This window comes from Uranotaenia lowii, chromosome 2 (assembly GCF_029784155.1).
Source record: "Uranotaenia lowii strain MFRU-FL chromosome 2, ASM2978415v1, whole genome shotgun sequence".
NCBI classification, from domain to species: domain Eukaryota; kingdom Metazoa; phylum Arthropoda; class Insecta; order Diptera; family Culicidae; genus Uranotaenia; species Uranotaenia lowii.
Genome location: NC_073692.1, coordinates 281473485 through 281494307, shown reverse-complemented (window position 1 = coordinate 281494307; position 20823 = coordinate 281473485). Strand labels below are relative to the sequence as shown.

Sequence of the window (20823 nt, the reverse complement as noted above, 5' to 3'; positions counted from 1 at the left end):
TTCGTTGTGGTCCAAAACTCATCCATGATTTTTTGCAAAATTTTTCGTTCCCGTGAAATTTATTTGAATTTCTAAGTAAGTTTCAAGTTAATCAATTGAATAAAAGAACGTTTATAGAACACCACTTCGATTTCAAATACTTACATTACGCTTTCGCCATAAATTTATTGATTAGAAAATTCCATCCATATTCCCAAAGCAGATCGGTTACTGCGGATAGTGCGACTTCTAAATCTCCCCTGCTGCAAACCAGAAAATCTGTCCAGTTCAACCCACAAGCTTAAACATGATAACACCCTTAAATAACTTTTTCTTACGTCACGTTTAACACAAACTACCGCCAAAATCGCCTAGAAAAGAATTGGGAAAATCCAAATCCAGCATAAGCCTTAAATTCTGCTCTTTAGAAGTGAATATTTTCTCACTTCAAATTCAAGTGACGACTGAAGTGAATGTGGATGAATTCACTTGAAATTTAAGTGACTGCCAAGTGAAATGTATATGTCGCACTTGAATGGAAGAAAATCACTGCATCCTTGTTTTTAAGTGAAAAATCATGTGTATTTTAAGGGTGAATTTGGGTTCAGTGTGGCTATTTGTTTGTTGACGTTTGACTTGCTTTTAATTTGTATGGAATATTCAATAGAAATAAACAGCAAGTCAAACGTCAACAAATAAATAGCCAGTGGAGGGTTACAACTTTGAATACGTTTCTAATCAAGTTGGAATACAAATAGGACAGCATAATTATTCACAATCCAAATAGATATACAAACCAGAAAATTGCATACAAAAACAACATAAATACAGTACGACGCACAATTCCCTTTAATAAAGGCCAAGATTAAAGACCAAAACGTCGGATACAATGCAATTCGTATTATATTGTTAGTAAAAAAATCAAATTGTCTGAAATGACATTCCAACTAAATACGAAAAAGACCAATAGAATTTTTTTTTTAAGATTTCCGATCCAGAATTTAAATTCAGAATGCAGCCTCAGAATTTCGATTTGGAATTTAGATTCAGAACTCAGAATTCGTATAGCCATCTTAATTTTAGGTTGGTATTAGAAAAGTTTTAAGAATAATGTTCTGTTCCTGAAAAAAACAAAATTGACAGTCCTTTTTATCTATGTCGACAAATGTATGTTTCACATTTGAATTTTTTGTATCAGGTTGAGCGGTCATATTCAATAAACCTTAATTCTCGCGTAAGCTTTCATTTCGTCGTATGAAATAAAACGTAAACGAGTCGATATACGAAAAAATACAAAAACTGACATAAACTTGTCGCAACCTCTTTCCAATTAGAATATTTGTATATAGCCTAGACAACATATTCTATATGTGAAATGCAAATTCTGAAGTTGTTTTGATAACTTTTGCAGCACTTTTCTGTGAATTCTTAAGATGTTTCATACGACGTAATGAAAACTTACTCGAGATTTGACATATTTCATGTACGATGAAATTTTAAGATATTCATCTCCTGGTCCCTATATTCAACTCACATAACGAAGTAACATTGCAGAAATGTTTGCAGATTGCAAAGGTGTAGGTGTGAAAATTTTTGTTGACATGTATTGATTTTTAGAAAAGTTATGAAAAAATGAAATTGACCCATTCTCACCCCTTAGAGGGGGTGACTATGGGTAAACGTTGCACTATGGGTTTTGAGACGGCAAAAAGTCAAAAACTGAACTTTATCGGATCATTTTTTTTATTTATACTAGTTAATAACTTAATATTTGACTAAGATATCCCCAGTTTTTCTTCTCATTATCTTGTTTAATGAACTCACCATAGACATCAGGCTTTGAAAAATTGAAGAATTTATATGATGCAGAAAAAATTCAAATAACATATATTTCTATGGAAAACCTTTTTTCTTAAATTCTAAGTACACTTTATGAAAGCTTATATTAAAAGCTTTTATTTGAACCGTTCAAAATGTTTACACACTAAATTGATCTATGATAAAAATTTGTAGATAAACATTTTTTTCCAAAAGTCAAACTTTTCACTTTCAAGATCTAGTTTACGTCCTAAAAATACAATGAAAGAGTTTCCAGGCACCCCAAAGTACCGTCTTTGGAGTTATAGTCAAACAAAGCTAAAAAAATCATGCAAATGGGTAATTTTTACCCATTAATAGGTATAAATCTAACAAAGTTGTTGCTGATTTGTAAAAAAAAATCTTTTCTCATGATTAATCAATCATTTCACTCATTTTTCTTTCGAGTTTCATGAAATGTTTCGATAATATTTATCATTTAATTATCAATAAGTGTAATAAAAGGCTTTCAAAATAAATAAAAAGTAGGGTCAAAAATTGCACCTATTATCATACTTTATAAGTTGTTAAAAAAAAATTTGTGTTTGAATTTATCTTAAATTAGTTAAAATAGTAATTTTCACTAATTTAAGATAAATTAAAAATTAAAAAAAAAACCAAAACACCAAATAATATATTTTGCCACCTCATCGAATGGAACTGCCCCAGAGTGCGTTGTTGGAACAGAGTATTAGCATTATCTTTTTACCAAAATGATCAAACGGTCTATTGTAAAATAACTGAACTACGGTTGCCAAACAACCGTAATCATTAGTATGTAGGGGAGAGGCGGGCTTTATGCGCATATTAAGGAAAGCACTTCTTTTCTTCCATATTCCAATAGATAGGAGTCTGAAAACTGTATGCACATGAGCGAGCGGACATCTGTTTTCTATACGTAAGAGCAATTTTTTTGTTAAAATCTCTTACAGTTTTTGTGAAAATAATTTTATAATAAAAGAAGTCAAAATAGCCGATTTCCGAAACCGGCGGGCTAAATGCGCATATTTATGTTTTAAGCTATATTTCATTTACACTTGCGATATTTTGAAATTATTTTATTGAAAATGGTAGAACCGGATGTTAAGCATACGTTAAGGCTGAAATTTTGGTGAATTTTTTTACATCACTAGCTCTTTTGCATTAAACATAGTTAAGTATGCGATATGGCCATATTTCATGGTAATATTTTGTTCATATTGTATTTTTATCGGATAAGTATGAAGTTTTTCTTTCTTCGCTGTAAGATCATGATTTTAGCGTAGATTTAATGTTTAAATGATAGAAAGTAAAAAATGTATAAGATTTATCTATTTTTCGTGATATAGGCATTTAACCTGTCTTGATATAGGCATACAGAACCTGTCTCTTATTCCAATATCTTATCATCTACAACTTTTCCAAAAGCTTCAATTGGTTGAATTTCCGATTTTCAGATGAATAAGAAAGAAAAACCATTTAAATTTTTGTTTACAGAGCTTGTACGCACAATAATTAAAGTTCAATATATTATAAAAAAAACTGACAAAAATCTTGTTTGAATTTTTAAATTTTTTCGACTTTATATATCAATTTAATTTTTTCATGCCATGTGTAAAAAACGCGTATGACTCTCAAACTGCACTGATTAGATATGATGAATCTCTAGCCATATCGTCTATCGGCTGTATGCGCATATTACCCAACATGCGCATTTAGGAACACTTCCCCCTACCTCTAGGTTTGGTGATATGTCTTTGAAAAAAAAATTTATTTGAATCGATTTATTATCTTTAATTCAAAGCATGTTTAAGATTTTTTCATGATATTCTTATGTCCGATACAAAATAAATTCTACAATCTTTAGATCATTTAATACTAACTATTTATAATAATTTCTATAATCATTGAAGTATTGAAGGACATTTCTTAGCTTTCGATCTAAAAATTTTTAATTCATTGAAAAATCTTGTTGAAGACTACCTAAATTTTGTTCAAGACTACCAAAATTTTGTTCAAGACTTATGTTAAAACAAGATTTAGTTTTTTTTTTAATTCCTTTAACATTTTTTGATATTTTTTAAACAAAATATTTTAAACACCGGACATAAAAGTAAAACTTCTGTAACTTTTTTTTCTCAGAATTCAAAGTTGCACTAGGTCTTCCAGAAAAATTTATTTTTGATTTGAAACCATAAATTTAGAATGTGAAATTTGTAAACTAAAAGTCAGACTAAGGTCACATCGAGTTAAAAATTTGAAATAAGTTTCAAGTGTAACGGATACTCGTTCTAGTACTTGATATTTTTTGTTTACTTTTGTTAGTATCTCTATACTTAAACATTTTTAACGAATTATCATGAATACAAAGGAATTAAGAATTTTAAAATAGGTTTTTACACGATATCATATTCAAGAACAAAATTTATGTTATTTAATAGGTACCAAAATATGACCCTCTACCAAGAGCAAAAATAAGTCCATATAAGCATCAACACATTCAAAAAAATCATAACAAAAATTTAAAGGAACACCCAAAACAAGCCACGCGGGTAAAACGAGTAGTCTGCCAGACACGAAACTTCCAATTTCAGTGGCAACCGTAAATGTTAGCCACTGCTCTTCACCGGGGTCGATCGGCAAAATTCGAAGTTTACCATGTGGCAGTGCATGGTCAGGGGCTAATTAAGCCTCAGCAATTATTCCCGCGCCAGTAATGTATCAACAACACACTAATTTTCTCCATTGATGATTACCTTACGGACCCGGCCACATTGTCGGTGGATGTTATGAAAGCAAGATAGATGCATCAGTAAGGTTGAAGAAAAAAAAAGCTCTCCTACGAACATCTTCGAGGAAAGATCGAATTCCGAGGTACCGTCATGCGGGGTGACTATGGTTCTGAGGCAGTGGTCGACAACCGTTCGAGGCAGAAGAGCCAAAAATTGAAAATTAAGGAAATTTCCAAGTTTGAAAGAGTCACACTTCTTTTTATCCTTTCTACAAAAAGGCTATTACTAAGACACATTCCACCGTAACGAATGTAGCTTTATAACGTTAAGTTTTTGCGGTTTAATTTTGCGAAGTGATAGAATCTATGATAGACAAAATCTGATAAAAGAAACGAATTCACAATTCTTCCAAAATAAGTGTTGAAACATAGAAATCAAAATGCTGTTCCGCACTTAAGTTAATGGACATTGTTCAAACTGTACAATACAAAGTTTGAATTTCTTAAACCCTTGGGTCAAGAAACCTTCGTTTTGGTTAAAAATTAATTCATGATTTTTTGCAGTATTTTTAAGTATCGTTTACATGAGTAAATTTTGACTTTTTTATTTGTATGGTAAAATGAATATTTTGTTTTTAAAAATTAACATCATTTTTGTTAGTTCTGTGAAACCGAGCCTACTAATAGTTTTAGTGAAAGGAAATTTTCCGCTCAACAACTTTGTCCAAGACCGTAACATCGTATCTTATTAGACAAAAAAGTTATAGGTGTTTATAGAAGTGTGTCTTTAAGCATTGAAAAACAATCAATTCAACTGACATCACTGCTGATACCTGGCGAAGTATTGTTTTAAAAGTAGTTCATGGAGCACCCCATTAAGCACCAGCAGTGATGGCAGTTCAATTTTCTCATACAAATTTTAAAGTCAAAATGTAACAACCCTGCAAAAAACAGGGTTAAAAAAATTCAAAAATGACCCCAAATCGACTCAGTTTACTGTACAAAGGATGATACACGACAAAAAGGGATACTTTTGGTTTTCCTTAGTTAACCTTCTACTGAATTATGGAAGCATTCATTTTATGCGATGAAAACAATTTGGTTTAACTGGTTCTAAGAAATTTATTTAAATAAAACATGTTTTTCGCCAAAATAATCGCCGACAAGAAGTCTGTAGTGAGCGTACTGTCAGATTTCTGGAAAAAGTTCCGATCCTAAAAAGATAAAGTGCATTCAAAATTCGTAAATTAAAAAAAAAAAAAAAGGAACGTTACAAGGCTTCAAAAGTTTATCAAACACGTAGTGAAAATTTACGATGATCTACTAAATGCGTAAATAATATGTATAAAATTTCTTTAAAAAAAACCCCAGTTTTAAAAGGTTTAAATTTCATGGAAACCGAAAAAAATAACTTTTTTTTTCTAAAATTGGGATTTTTCATAAACACCATGTACAAAGCTACATACGTTCAATTATCACCAAAAAAATTGATTTTACAAACGTGTCCAAAGCAAAAATAAAATTATGAGACATTTGGAATATTTACCGAAGGTAGTGCCAAGGCAGCCGTTCTCTTGTATTAGTACAGACTACGACGTCACAATCACGAAAATTCTGTTAATTTACTAGGAAATTTACCTTTTTCGTTAATAATTCGAAGAATCTGCTAGAAATTTTCCTCTTTGAAAGCATGTTATTCTAGAAGGTTTCTAATTCTTCAAAATTGATACTAAAAAAGTTGGATATTCGAGTAATTTTTCTATAGCATAGACAATCGAAGTTCGAAAACATGGTAGAATTAATTAAAAATCTTCCATGAAAATGTTCTAGTCAGTTCAGTTTATTACAATGAAGTAATCAAAAAAAATCACCAAAACGGCAATCTTTTATAGTCATTTTTGTAAACTGAGTTAACAAACATTTATTATTGTTAATAATTCTACATAAGAAAAGTATATGGTAAACAGGTTGGATTAAAATTATGACAATTAGTTGAACACTCAGTAATTACCAACTAGATCTTTTCAAATCTGATTTTTCATTCATTTTGAAACTGCACTCAATAAAAAATAAGAAAAAAAATACATAATGCAACCTTCAAAAGACCAACAAACACCAGAACATAATCAAATAGAGGCTTTACAACACAATCAAAATGAAATTGGAATTCATTTTCATTCTAAAACGTGTTTTCTGTCATTCTCGTATAAATTTTCGTTTTTGTAAAGTCGAGTAAAGTCAAAAAAAATCCAATATGGCTATAGGCACTACCTTATTTAAATATTTATTGACAAATTTGTACCTTTTTTCCAAAATGTTTGGTAAAAAATAATCTTAATTTTTTATTATATATGTCTTTTTTTTAAGAGGTTTCAATATTTAAGCTTAAAAATGGTTCATTTGATGTTTTCATGAATGAAAATTTGAAAAGCCGTTTATTTTGTTTGCCAATAGCTATAAAATATATTCTAGACCCTCCGATGAATTTTTTTTCGTAAATAGTGCGTTTGTTAAAGGACTGTCTCCTCTATAATGTGATAAATTATCAAAGATGCGATTTTTTTTCTGGAATTCGTTTAAAAAAGACGCCGTGATATGAGTTCTAATTCCTCCAAACAGTTAAATAATAGCTTAAAAAGTTTTTCATAAACTTTAAACTTTAATAGGTTCAAATGTTTTATAAGGAGTGTATTCGAAAAAAATGCAACACTTTGTGAATAACTTTTGATGGAAGGAAATTGTTAAAATTTTCAGTGAAGCTACTTAGTAATGTAATGATCGAGAAAAATCCAGAAAAGTCCTAGTGGGAGACTCAAAAACAGCTGGAAGCAACTATTCGACCAAAGTTCACATGGTAAATTGTTTAAAAAGTTCAAGAGGATCCAATACTTACTTACTTAATGATCCCGCGCCGATCCTCCGGTGCATAGGGCCGTGGTAAAAGACCTCCACTGTTGACGATCCGGAGCCAGCGTCTTCACCTGGTCCCAGTCAAGATTCTCGTCGACAGTTCGGATTTCAGCGGCTAGGCTTCGCCGCCACGAGTTTCTAGGTCTGCCTCTTCTACGATGACCTTCTGGATTCCAATCTAGCTCCTCTCTGCAAATCTCGTTTTCATCTTTTCGCAGCGTGTGCCCAATCCATCTCCACTTACGTTCCCGAATCTCGATTTCTAGCGCCCTTTAATGACACCGGCGATGTAGTTCCTCATTCGAGATCCAGTTGCCAGGCCACCAAGTGCGGATGATATTCCGCAGGCAGCGGTTTACAAATACTTGCAGTTTTCGCGTCGTCACCGCATATGTGCACCAAGTTTCGCACCCGTACGGCAATACGGATTTGACGTTTGAGTTGAAGATTCTGATTTTTGTTTGTAGAGAGATCTGGCGTGAACGCCAGATGTTTCGGAGACTCGCAAACGCAAATCGGGCCTTTCTGATCCGGGTTTCGATGTCTTTCCTGGTACCACCATCAGGCGTTATCTGGCTACCAAGCTACTGAAAGCACTCCACTTTCTCAACTTGCTACCCAACTACCATGAAACTGGAGGGATTTCCTGTGTTGATCTCCATCGACTTGGTCTTTCCGACATTGACTTTGAGACCTGCTGCCTTGGAACTTTCGGTGAGGTCGTCGAATTTGCTCTGCATATCCGGTTGTGTTTGGGCGAGCAAAACAATATCATCAGCCAAGTCAAGGTCGTTCAGTTGTTCCATTGTTGAAGGATTCCACGGCAATCCTCGGTTCGGTGCACAGTCGATCGATCCAGTCAGAATCTCATCCATTACAATTAGAAAAAGTAGCGGTGATAAAATACATCCTTGTCTCACTCCAGCAGTTACCGGGATTGGTTCGGACAAGACACCGTCGTGTAAGACCTTGCACGAAAATACCTCGTATTGTGCTTCGATGAGATGAACTAGTTTCTCTGGGACCCCTCGTCGCCTTAGAGTCGCCCAGATGTTTTCAATCTGGGACGCAATAGTGAGCTAAAATTTGAATAAAAATTAAGATGATTGATTCCATGAAATTAAGGAATGTGAAAGGTTTTTTCAAGCTCGATCCGAAAATATCAATAGATGAAGTGATGATAGCTCAATTTTTCTGAGTAGACCGGTAATATAAACAAAATACGGTGGTCAAATCGTGCGCAAAATATTTGGACTGCTAGTGGGAAGATATTTTGAAAAATATCGTAATGGGCAGCAAAGTGAACTCTTTGTCACCTGGCAGGTTTCCAACCGGAAACTTTTCTTTAACAAGTCTCGCCTGTATTTCCCGGAGATAAACAAAGAGAAAAAAATGAAAAATTAGATGTATAGTACTTGAGGAGGGTAACGATCTGTGGAATCTGCGAATCACTCAATATTTTATAATGATTGTGGATAAACTGCGGTGGAGTGATAAAAAGTCAAATATGTTATTTTTGTGTCGAAGGAGGACAATAAGCTAAATTTGTTATATTGTATGTAAAATTTTAATTATTTTGAAGGTCAAGGTTCAGGAAACAGGAACATAACAAAAAATAGCATATGTAAACATTACATCACCAAGTAGCTTCGTCTGAAATTTCATCAATTTACATCCATGCATTCTAAAGTTATTCACAAACAAAGTGTTGCATTTTTCTTCGAATACAATTCTTATTACTAAATCAAGCTATTAAATGGAATAAAAAATCACACCGATCGGACTTAAAAAATGCTAGAAAGCTTTTTGGATCCTACCATCAACTAAAGCTTCTTAAATTTTGATTCCGGAACACACCCTGTTTTATATCTTTTATATCTATTGTATAATTCCCTCAAAAACGAAACTGTATTTAAAATAAAAAGACCATAAAGTCTTTGTAAATTCGAGCGTGGGAACACAAAAACCCAGTTTTTTTTAATATTACCACTACCACGCTGCATTACTGTTTTCTTTGGGAAATGGCTTGGACGCTACCATTTGCATCACCGCAAATTAACAGAAGATGAATAATGATGAGTAAATATAGTAGCATCCAAACCGAACGGAATCGCAACAGCAGTGTCTGGTCACTGAATTTCGGTAGACTACCATTTTACATTACATCATTCTACTTCATACTGATTCATCAATTACACATTTTTTTAAAGTTTAATTAATTTAGATTTTTTAAAGTCAATTTTTACCCGTTAAAGTAGTCTGAGTAGAGCTGGGAACATTTTCAAATTTCTCAAAAGCTTCGTTTTAGTTAAAAACTCATCCATGATTTTTCGCAGAACTTTTGAAGAACGTTTACATGAGTAAATTTCAACTTTTAGAGTTGTATGATAAAATTGAATATTTTGTACTGGAGAATCAACATCGTTTTTGTTTCTTCTGTGGAACCGAGCTTGTTCATGGTTTTTGTGCCAATTTATAATTTCTCTGAAGGAAATTTTCCGCTGTACATCTCAGTCGAATATCTTAATTTCGGGTCTTATTAGGCAAAAAAGTTATTAGGTGTTGAATGAATTTCCCATACAACCCTTAAAGATCAAATTTACTCATGTAAAAGTTACTTATAAATTCTGCAAAAAATCGACAAGTTTCGAAGACTTAAATTCTACTTTGCACTGGATTCTGAGTACATATATTAACACAGGATTTCCGCAATAAATTTCTATTCAACACAACGGAAATTTCATACCGATTCTAGCGGCGTAATTACACTAGCGCTGCAATACTTTACACAAATATGATAAATATAAAACTAAAACTAAATACAGAAAATTCAGACGAACTCCTACGTTTTTTTTCTGTTTTCGCTCACCCGTCGGGATTAAAATTAGAAAATGTAACGTTACGAGGTTTCCAAAACTATAAATTTTGTAAAAATCGGTTGAAGAACAAGAAAGATATAGGTAGCGGTTTAATGCGAGGAGTGTCAAATTGACACTCAAGGTCTGATTATGGAGTTTTTTCCTAGGCTTTCAGGTTGCGCCCATAAAAAAAGTAGAGATCAATATTAACCCTCATCCGCATTAGGGTGTCATTTTGACACCATTGCAAGTTTGAAGGCTTGTAACTTTTTTCAGAAGCTTCAAAATACAAAAATTTCTTCGGGGACCCTAAATGAATTCAAAAGTTCTTCAATATTGCATCTTTACTTTTTTTATGGACGAACCCTGGAAGCCTGGACAAAAAAACTCCCTTTTCCGACTTTTGGTGTCATTTTGACACCACAAAAGTAAAATCTATTTAAGTCGTTTGAATTATTATGAACTTCATATAAAACTTATATCAATAGAAACCTTGTAATGTCAGTAAAATATATTATATACAGCTAAAGTTACAAGTTTTCTCGTTATTCAGCATGAAAGAAAAAAAATCTGAAAAAACATGCCTCACGAAAACTGCTGTAGTTCATACGTTACACGTCCAAAAAAATATTTGCCTTATGCATATGAAAGCTGAAGTTAATGCCTACATCATGAAGACAAGAAATATTTTTTTAAATTTTTTTTAATGAAATGGTCACAAAAAGTTCAAAAAAGTGGTCTAAAAAACCTACTTTTCATTCGATTGCTAGTAAATACTGTTTGAGCAATGGTAGAGTTTTGAAAAAAATATGACTACAAAATGTATTAAAATTCCAACATTTTGCTGTCTTTAGATGTTTGATGCAACAAAAATTGAGTTTACTGGAATTTTTCAAAGTTCACTACTTTGCGCGATTTTTTTACAAATTGAAATTTCATCTGTTTTTGTGGTCCACCGTCAGGTTGTACCCGGATTATCAGTGCTTTTACTTTGTTTGGACCAACCAAGAGTATATTCATTGGAAAGCACATTTAATCTCCATTCTAGTGAGGTGCTACAATTCACGCTGTGAGATTTCACAAAAATATGAAAATTATAAACATAAAATCATTCCTGAATTTCTAGAACTACAAGCACCTCGTCCAGCAAAAAGTGTTTGTTTGCTCTCCGATTAGGTACGGTGGGTGGTGATTCGGGCAGAGAGCGAAGCCGACAGACGAAATAATGATGCGTGTCGTGACTAGCAAACGTGAACTACTGTCAATAGAAAATTTCCAACTAAGAAACGTACGACACGCATCATGATTTCGTCTGTCGGCTTCGCTCTCTGCCCAAATCACCACCCACCGTACCTAATCGGAGAGCAAACAAACACTTTTTGCTGGACGAGGTGCTTGGAGTTCTAGAAATTCAGGAATGATTTTATGTTTATAATTTTCATATTTTTGTGAAATCTCACAGCGTGAATTGTAGCACCTCACTAGAATGGAGATTAAATGTGCTTTCCAATGAATATACTCTTGGTTGGTCCAAACAAAGTAAAAGCACTGATAATCCGGGTACAACCTGACGGTGGACCACAAAAACAGATGAAATTTCAATTTGTAAAAAAATCACGCAAAGTAGTGAACTTTGAAAAATTCCAGTAAACTCAATTTTTGTTGCATCAAACATCTAAAGACAGCAAAATGTTGGAATTTTAATACATTTTGTAGTCATATTTTTTTCAAAACTCTACCATTGCTCAAACAGTATTTACTAGCAATCGAATGAAAAGTAGGTTTTTTAGACCACTTTTTTGAACTTTTTGTGACCATTTCATTAAAAAAAATTTAAAAAAATATTTCTTGTCTTCATGATGTAGGCATTAACTTCAGCTTTCATATGCATAAGGCAAATATTTTTTTGGACGTGTAACGTATGAACTACAGCAGTTTTCGTGAGGCATGTTTTTTCGGATTTTTTTTTCTTTCATGCTGAATAACGAGAAAACTAGTAACTTTAGCTATATATAATGTTCTAAACATATTTTACTGACATTACAAGGTTTCTTTTGATGTAAGTTTTGTTTAAATCGGTCTAACACGCCAAAAGTTATAACGATTTGAGCTTGTGGTGTCAAATTGACACCACAAGTGCTGATTAGGGTAATGAAATCTAATGCGGATGAGGGTTAAAGATTTCAAGAATTCATTGAGTGTCCCCGAGAAAATTGTATTATTTGGGTGCACCCGAAAAAGTTACAAGCTCCCAAACTTCCAATAGTGTCATTGACAATCAATCGGATTAGGGTTAACATTTGGATATCGAATGTATAAAGTTGAGCCTATAATACCCAAAACTTACATCAATCGTTAAGTGGTTTTCTTCGGATCCTAAAAGATTTATCCGATTTATGATCAAAAGTGGAATTTCCAAAATCTGATGTTAAGATGAAAACCCGATTTTTTAAAAGTAAATTCAAGGTATAAAAACAAATGACCTATAATTTCAATAAAAACTCTGCTGTTAATTTATCTTGCTACATGGTATTTTGGTTAAGCAATCAATTTAATTCTAGTACTAGGCACTATAGTACACTGGTTCTTATATTGAACAGTGCAACCATCAAAATGACATAAAAATATCTTGCACCTGTTTTTGGAAAACCCAAAGGAAAAAAACTCACATTCTCGTGTGAAAAAAAAACATCTGGATTGATGTCAGTAACATGTTAATTGTACTCTTTGAATTCAGTCGAGATTATTTGCGTGAGATTAACGTTTATTTGTCATTGAGATTTGAAATCCAGATGCGAAAGCATTTCTCGGTTTTTTTATTCTTTAGAGTTTGTATATTATATTATATTTTTAGATTTTTTTTAAATCATGGGGGATCCATATTTTAATGTAGGGGAGAGTGGGGTAACGGGGACCATGGGGAGACGTGGGCCACTTTAAATATCTCAGCTGTGTGTTGAGATAAAAATCCCAATCCAACTGTCATCGTCGTCGCTTTGCGTAAGCATGTTTTTCTAAATGCTGTTGACTTATGTGCGTATCAAATGCTTCTTTAATTTAACTTGCCTAGAAAAATGTACTTACATAATTAAACAAGCACCCGCAAAATTGCATCTGTGGGAGATCTAAATTACATAACAAAAATATGCTCATACGCTTATGATCTTGGTTTTGTCATGTTCTTTCACATGGAAAAGGAATTTTTGATGAAACATAAATAGGTCACACAAACGCAACCAATTTCCAAATCATTGCTTGTGGGGAATCGTGGGCCACATTTTGTGGGGTATCTTGGGCCACCTATATTTTGGTGATTTTATACACATTCAAAATTTAAAATACGTTATTACAATTTGTAAAGTTTTCTTATGCCAAATGAAGAGTTATGAAAAATGTTTTGTCCACCTTTTCTAATACGATAGAGACGAACATAAATCCTATGTATGTAATTTTGCCGAAACGTTAGCGAGTCAGGTTTTAGGAACTATTCGATCATACCCAGCTCTCTTTTTTATTCAATCATCTGAAATCGCTTTAAAATGACTAATTGAGCTATGAAATTTCAGTTTTGGTTCAACTCATAAACTTTGCACATTATCTAGTCAATTTGGATTTGGTGGCCCACGTTTCCCCACAGTTTTGAAAAATCTAAAAAAAATTACTTTTTTTTAAAACAGTCAAAACTTGGTAAATTAATGTGTTTGAAAAATAACAAAAAATGTAGAAAGCCGTTCCAATTATTATTTTCTTTTTATCTTTTCAAATAAAGAAGTTATGAAACAAAGAAAAAAGTGGCCCATAATACCCCACTCTCCCCTATAATTTAAAATTAGGATAAACAAACATAGCATAGTATAAAATTTGAATAGTACAAATTAATTTCATTTTCACTAAAAGAAGTGCAAACCATCCATCATCTTGTTTTCCAACTAAAACAGCCATTGCCCTGCGTAGCCGTGACCCTTTAATGAAAGATTTACAAAGAAAAACGTCACCACTGACAGCGAAAGATGTTTTTATTTCTACATCGTAATTTCTACAACTTTTTCCTACGAAATCAATTGTGCAACGAATTCCGCTCGGATATACTCGATTGCTGACAAACTGCGTCGCGATGCTGTCAAAAACACTCTTCCGAATCAATTAATTTCAATTTGACCGTGGCCTTCGATCGACAGCAGCGCAGCATCTTGGTCGCAGACCAGTTATGACAAGGGTAACCCCTTCTGTGTATAATCGCTGTTAAGCTGTTTCAAGAGTTTTTATCGTTATTTCTCCCATGGAATGAGAATATACATATTTATACTAGAAGTGGAATGATTTTGAATGTAATCAATTCACCATAAATAAGTTTACAGAAACCAAAAAAAAAACACAAAAACTCAACTTGAAACACCATAATCGAATGCCATCGCGCTAAAGGATCGTCGCGTCGCTGGGGATGATTTCGTATTCATCTCCAGCAACGACAGATGACCTCTGGTGGATTCGATTAGATCGATGAACCCACTAGTGACCAGAAATGTGGCCGTGTTTCCGCTGCTGGGTGCTTACGTGACATATGCGTGCATTGGATAAATGTCACAAGAAAGATACACACCCGCGTGTCATTGTGCAGTTTTGTGTCTGTTGCTCCCGGAAGAACATTTAAACCTATAAATTATTGATAGTAGGTGGATAAAAGTTACTGGTTTGGGCGACGTTGGTGAATGTGTGCTTTCGATGGTTTCTTTTTTTATCGGACTATTTTTAGACTTCCGTAAAAAGAATAATGGGACTCTAAGACGTCCATTTTTTGCAGAGTTGAGCTGTTTGATTACGAGAGATGTAAGGCCGAAGGTCGTTAGGTCGGATGGATTAACAGGCCGAAGGATTTTCGACCGAATAGGACAATAGGCCGAATGGTACATTTGGCCGAAGGTTATTTGACCGAATATTATTTGACCGAATGGATGTTAGGCCGAATGGTCCTAAGGCCCGAATGATCGTAAGGCCGAAAGGTCGTTAGGCCGAATGGCCATTAGGCCGAAAGGTCATTAGGCCAGATGTTGATTAGGCCGAATGGTCCCTAGGCCGATTAGTCCTTAGGCCAAATGTATGCTAGGCCGTTAAGACATATCTTCGTTTGTTTGCATGTTGGACGAATGGTTGTTAGGCCAAATGTTTGTTGGGCCGAATGGTCGTTAGGCGGAATGGTCATCAGGCCTAATGGATATAAGGCCAAATGATCGTTCGGACTAGCATCCATTCGACCTAACGACCATTCGGCCTATCGTCGTCAATTCAGCCTATAGTCCATTTGGCCTATCGTCTATTCGGCCTAATGATCATTCTGCCAAATGACCATTTGGCCTAATGACCATTCGGCCTAACATCCTTTCGGCTTTGCGAACTTTCGGCCTAATTGCCTTCAGCTGGATAACCATCGGCCAAATAACCCATAGGCCTAGTGACCTGTTTGGCCTGATAACCCATTTGGCCTAACGTCCATCGGCCGAATCGCTTTGGCCTCGACATCATGACTTTCGGCTGAATGACTCAGCCTCGATTACCCTGCCATTTACCCTCCATCTATATTAATTAGGCTACCTCTATTTCACTTTTCTGCTCAGTAGGTTTTCAAAGTCTTGATTTTGTGATTTCGCTAGATCGCTTGATCGATATGCGTTTTTTTCGTTCAAGCCTTTTGAGAATGACTTGAATGTTTCCATCCAATTCTTAAATCTGACAACACTCATCGTGTAAAAACTCGTCCAATATCAATTCTTTGCTATTCTTGTTCTGATATATGAAAAGCTATTATCGGCAGCTAAAGATGTTTTGCTTCAAATCCGAACAGACCAAATTCTATCTTAAAACTCAAGTTTTCCCCGGATTTACACCATTTCTTTAGGTATTATAAATGAGCAATAGGAGCTTGTTTTGGCATCATTCACTTTATTCATTTCATCAGTATAACTGAAGGCTCAAAACTTGTTCTTAACCCCAGGCATAAGATTCTGCACGACTTCAAAATCGACGGTTTTTAATGTAATAACCCATGTCCTCTACATTTCTACGGCATTCTTCACAACCCTAGGTCGTTTTAAAAGGTGTCAGCTTATAATGTTGCATAAAGAATATTTATAATATTTTTTAGAAACCAATTAAAATATCAATTGCGATGCTTACGCTTAGTTCTATCTACAAATAAAAAGATAACAGTGATTTAAATGTTACAATAATTTTAATGGCGTAAAAAGTCGATAAGTTCGATTCCGATAGAAAACGAAACGAGAAACCTTCGTCCCTGAATGGCGAACCTCAATGAAGGTACGCGCGCACCATTAATACATTTTACTACGACCATTCACATTCCGGCCAGAGCAGAGCCGGTTAATCGAAATCGAAACTAGTATCATAAGCTTCGGGAGGAATGAAAACGTTAACTATCTTCCCCGCCAACCGAACACACCGACCAACTGTCTGTGCCATGCTTAGTGCTTAACGCATCCCACGCCTCATTGATCGTTCGATAAGCTGCTAAGCCATCAAGTGCAGTGGACGAAGTGTAAACATTAAGTAGTAGTTACCTATTTACTACAGATAGGTACTGACTGCCGTAGCTTTAACATTGACCCCCATTCAACTCATCAAACCTGTACGAGAATCGCCAAATCAGTCTGTCTGTCCGTTGTTGGTGGGTCTGTTTGGTTTGACTTGACACACTGCTTCCCGCGGATTGATTTGTTGCCCGAGAAGGTTGACATGTTATTCCGAATGACGGGCGTAATTCGATTTGTCATTGCAAAGAATTTAGGAAGGGAAGTGAATTCTTGTGGTTCGATTTTTTATGTGAAGTTTAGTAACTGAGGTGATGGTTTCCTTGTTTTTTTCACATTCCATCATTTTAACATTCGATGAGATCGATCAGTCATACAAGCGATCGCGTAAATTATGAAATTTGACACATCGTTATTGACAATCGTTTTCGCCTTCAGAAGAGACTCGAGTATAATTTGAAAAATTCAAATTCATAATTAAATGTGGTTTATGGGTTAAATTTGCATTTGAAGTATGAATATGTTGTTGATTGAATTTGCCAACTTTCCATAATAAATTACTCATCAAAAGTAACTACTTTGGTTTTATTACTAGCATCACGGATTCTTCAAAATCATTACCATAATAATAAATAAATATTTAACCCTCTAGTGCCCAACCCCGCCTTAAGACGGATTCCACAAAAATCGGCATAAAACCAATCCCAATCATAATTCCTACTTACTTTTTGCGCAGAATATTTCGAAATATGTTAATTTAACAATCCATACTAATGAAAACTGTTTGACTAGCACTGAGAAAACTGGAAATGGAAAATATTTATTTTTCGAAAAATCATCAATTTAGAAAAACAATGGATTAATCTTTGATCCATGTGTTTTTCGATCTTACAAAATGATTGGCAGTTAAGTTTAAGAGTTATCACCATTCTGGATTGATTTTTTGAAATAAAATCCTAAGTTAGGTAGTGGAAATGAAACATAAACCCCATCCAAAGGCGGGGAGGAAAGGACAACGACGACAACAATTCGAAAAATATGTAAAATACCCACTTTTCATACATGTTTAAATATCTCATTTTTTTTTTTCGAAAAAAAATCATTTATTCCATTCTTATTAACACATACGTTTTCTATCTTATAAAACTATTATTTTCATCGCTCATTATGTACAATGGTGATTAACATATTTGGGGCCGTTCAGATACCACGTGGACAGAAAAATGAGATTTTTGACCCCCTCCTCCCCCTCCGTGGACAAGCGTGGACATTTGGCAAACCCCTACCCCCCTCCCCGGATGTCCACGTGGACAGATTTGAAATAGTTTTTTTTTAAATACCAATAATTTGAAAGTTAGAAACACCCCTTTTTGCCTCTTTGTTATTGAAATGGATGATTTTGAAAAAAAAAAACGAATAAGGATTTCCGGATATAAATATATGATTTCTAAATTATCATATTTATCACTTGCTTTCTAGCAGCAACTAATTGTTAAAACTTAAACTGGAAAGCTTTGCAATTTTAAGATTTTGATTTAAACATCTTAATATTTATTCACATTTAGAAAATATTTTGAAAGTATGTATGTATGTATGTCCACGTGGGCATGACCCAAACCCCTACCCCCCTCTCCGTGGACAAGCGAGGACATTTCCATACCCCCCTCCCCCCCTAAGTTGTCCACGTGGTATGTGAACGGTCCCTTTCTTGATACCTGGCAATGATTTTACTGCATAACTAAAACTATTCCATGAAAAGTGCTATTATCAAGTTAACATTTTAAAGATTCACTTTCAGTACACTGCCGCTATTGGCAAGACTGTCCCATATGCATTTTCGGCATTTTTCAGTTTATCTCGAAAATCGTTCAAATACAGTTAGTTCTTCAATTTAGACTAAAAACTTTCATAACTTTGTTCTCAACATATATGAAAAAAATACCAAGTCATGTCTGTCCCATATGAAATATACCCGCAAAGCTGTCCCATATGTCTATTTATACAGAATGCTTCAAAATTGCTCCTCTAATTTACGTTAATTTTACAAATATTCATGCAATGTGTGCGACAAAATAAGCATTCATTGAAATTGCGAAAGTTAGACTAAATAAAACAGTACAGTGAAGTTAAAAATAACAATCTCCATAATTTTTACAAGCTAAGTTTAGCCTAATGGGTAAATTCCATCAAACTGTTTTTTTTTTAATTTCACATGAAGCTTATTAAATTGATCTTTGTAAAACATGGAAAATAGTCAGCTACAAAGCCATATTTTTTAGGTTTTTGTCATGCTGTTACTTGCTGCTTGGACTTTCATAAAATCATGAACAAAAATACGCGTACCTGGTAACACACGCTCAAGTCATATTGAATTGATTTTTCTCATCAAATATTTGCAGCCAAGATACTTTGCTGTTTCTGATTCAGCATTAATTTAATTTGAAGGTATTCATAGTCTTTCTAAAAAGATAATCTACCGAAAAACTTCCCAAAATATGATGGTACACAGAAAGAAAAATGTAAACTTACATTACACTTTTTCGTATCATCGCCGCAGAAAATATGAAAAAGAGTATAGCATCTTGACATTTGCGATGAAATTAACTTGCAATTTTATGAAGAGATTAACCACCGTAATTTTTGTTTGTTACTTTGATTTATCGGCCTAGCGGTGAAAAGTGATGTCCTTTTTAGTAGGGACATCTAAAGATTATGAATTTTTTTTTTTTTTATATAGATGGATAGAAGGTTAGAAGAAATGAAAGATGGTGAAAATGAGCGGGTAGAATTTGTCTAGAAGCATTACCATCACATACCAAATTTTTGTTCCTCACGAGCCTACTACTATGAAGTGGTAGATACAGATAGAGTTGCATCTACCACCACACATTAGTAGGCTTAGCGTGGTCCGCCCCACAAGCGAGAACTTGTAGTTCGTCCGCACTACAAGTTCTCGCTTGTGGGGCGGACCACGCTAAGCCTACTAATGTGTGGTGGTAGATGCAACTCTATCTGTATCTACCACTTCATAGTAGTAGGCTCGTGAGGAACAAAAATTTGGTATGTGATGGTAATGCTTCTAGACAAATTCTACCCGCTCATTTTCACCATCTTTCATTTCTTCTAACCTTCTATCCATCTATATAAAAAAAAAAAATTCATAATCTTTAGATGTCCCTACTAAAAAGGACATCACTTTTCACCGCTAGGCCGATAAATCAAATTAACTTGCAATTTCATGTAAATATCGGTGTCACAACCTTCATCCGTATTTTGTTGTACCTGTTCGTGTGCTGTTTGCTTCTGATCCAGTTGGAACCTCCTCCCGGACGTGAGGGCATGGAATTATTCAGTAAGGAAAGTGAAGATTTATTGAAATACCTTTTTGAGAAGCAATTACAATGTCGATTAACTTGTTCCATTTGTTGTTTTTCAGAAATTCGACAGCTTTCGATGTCCTCCGGCACCTGTCATCGTTTCCGTCGCTTAGAGAATCGGAAAACATCAACCGGCGTTTCGAAACAGTGAATAGTTTCAGTGTGTAATATTTAATTTGTTAACTTGTTAATATTAGCTGTAGTGTTTGTGTTCCAAAATAAATGTATTGTAAACGAGAAACCCGATCTTTTTTTTCTTATTGGATAAATAGCCATACCAAAGAGTGACATTGGAAATGTAAACCTACAGTAAACAAAGCAGTTGAATGCGATGGGAAGTTTACATGCATCAAGCAGTATTGTTGCGTGTTAATACCCGATTCCTTTCTACCCATGCTATCGCATGTAATGTTACATGGATTTTTCTAAGTGTGTACAGGTTGTTTTATTCATGGAACGTTGTTATTCATTTTATTATAGACCCACTCAATTTCTTACGATAAACTTTCTTAATCTTTGACTATCTAAACATGTCATAAACATCATTTAAAACTTATTTTTATCAGTAAACAACCAGTAAAGTGAATAAT

The 20823-nt window shown here is 34.2% G+C and overlaps 1 protein-coding gene across 4 annotated transcripts in view; it reads left to right on the top strand.

Moving 5' to 3' along the window:
* Positions 1–20823, top strand: part of LOC129748112 (peptide transporter family 1-like) — a 36536-nt gene that overhangs the window by 1708 nt on the left and 14005 nt on the right. The gene's annotated exons all lie outside the window — the stretch shown is intronic.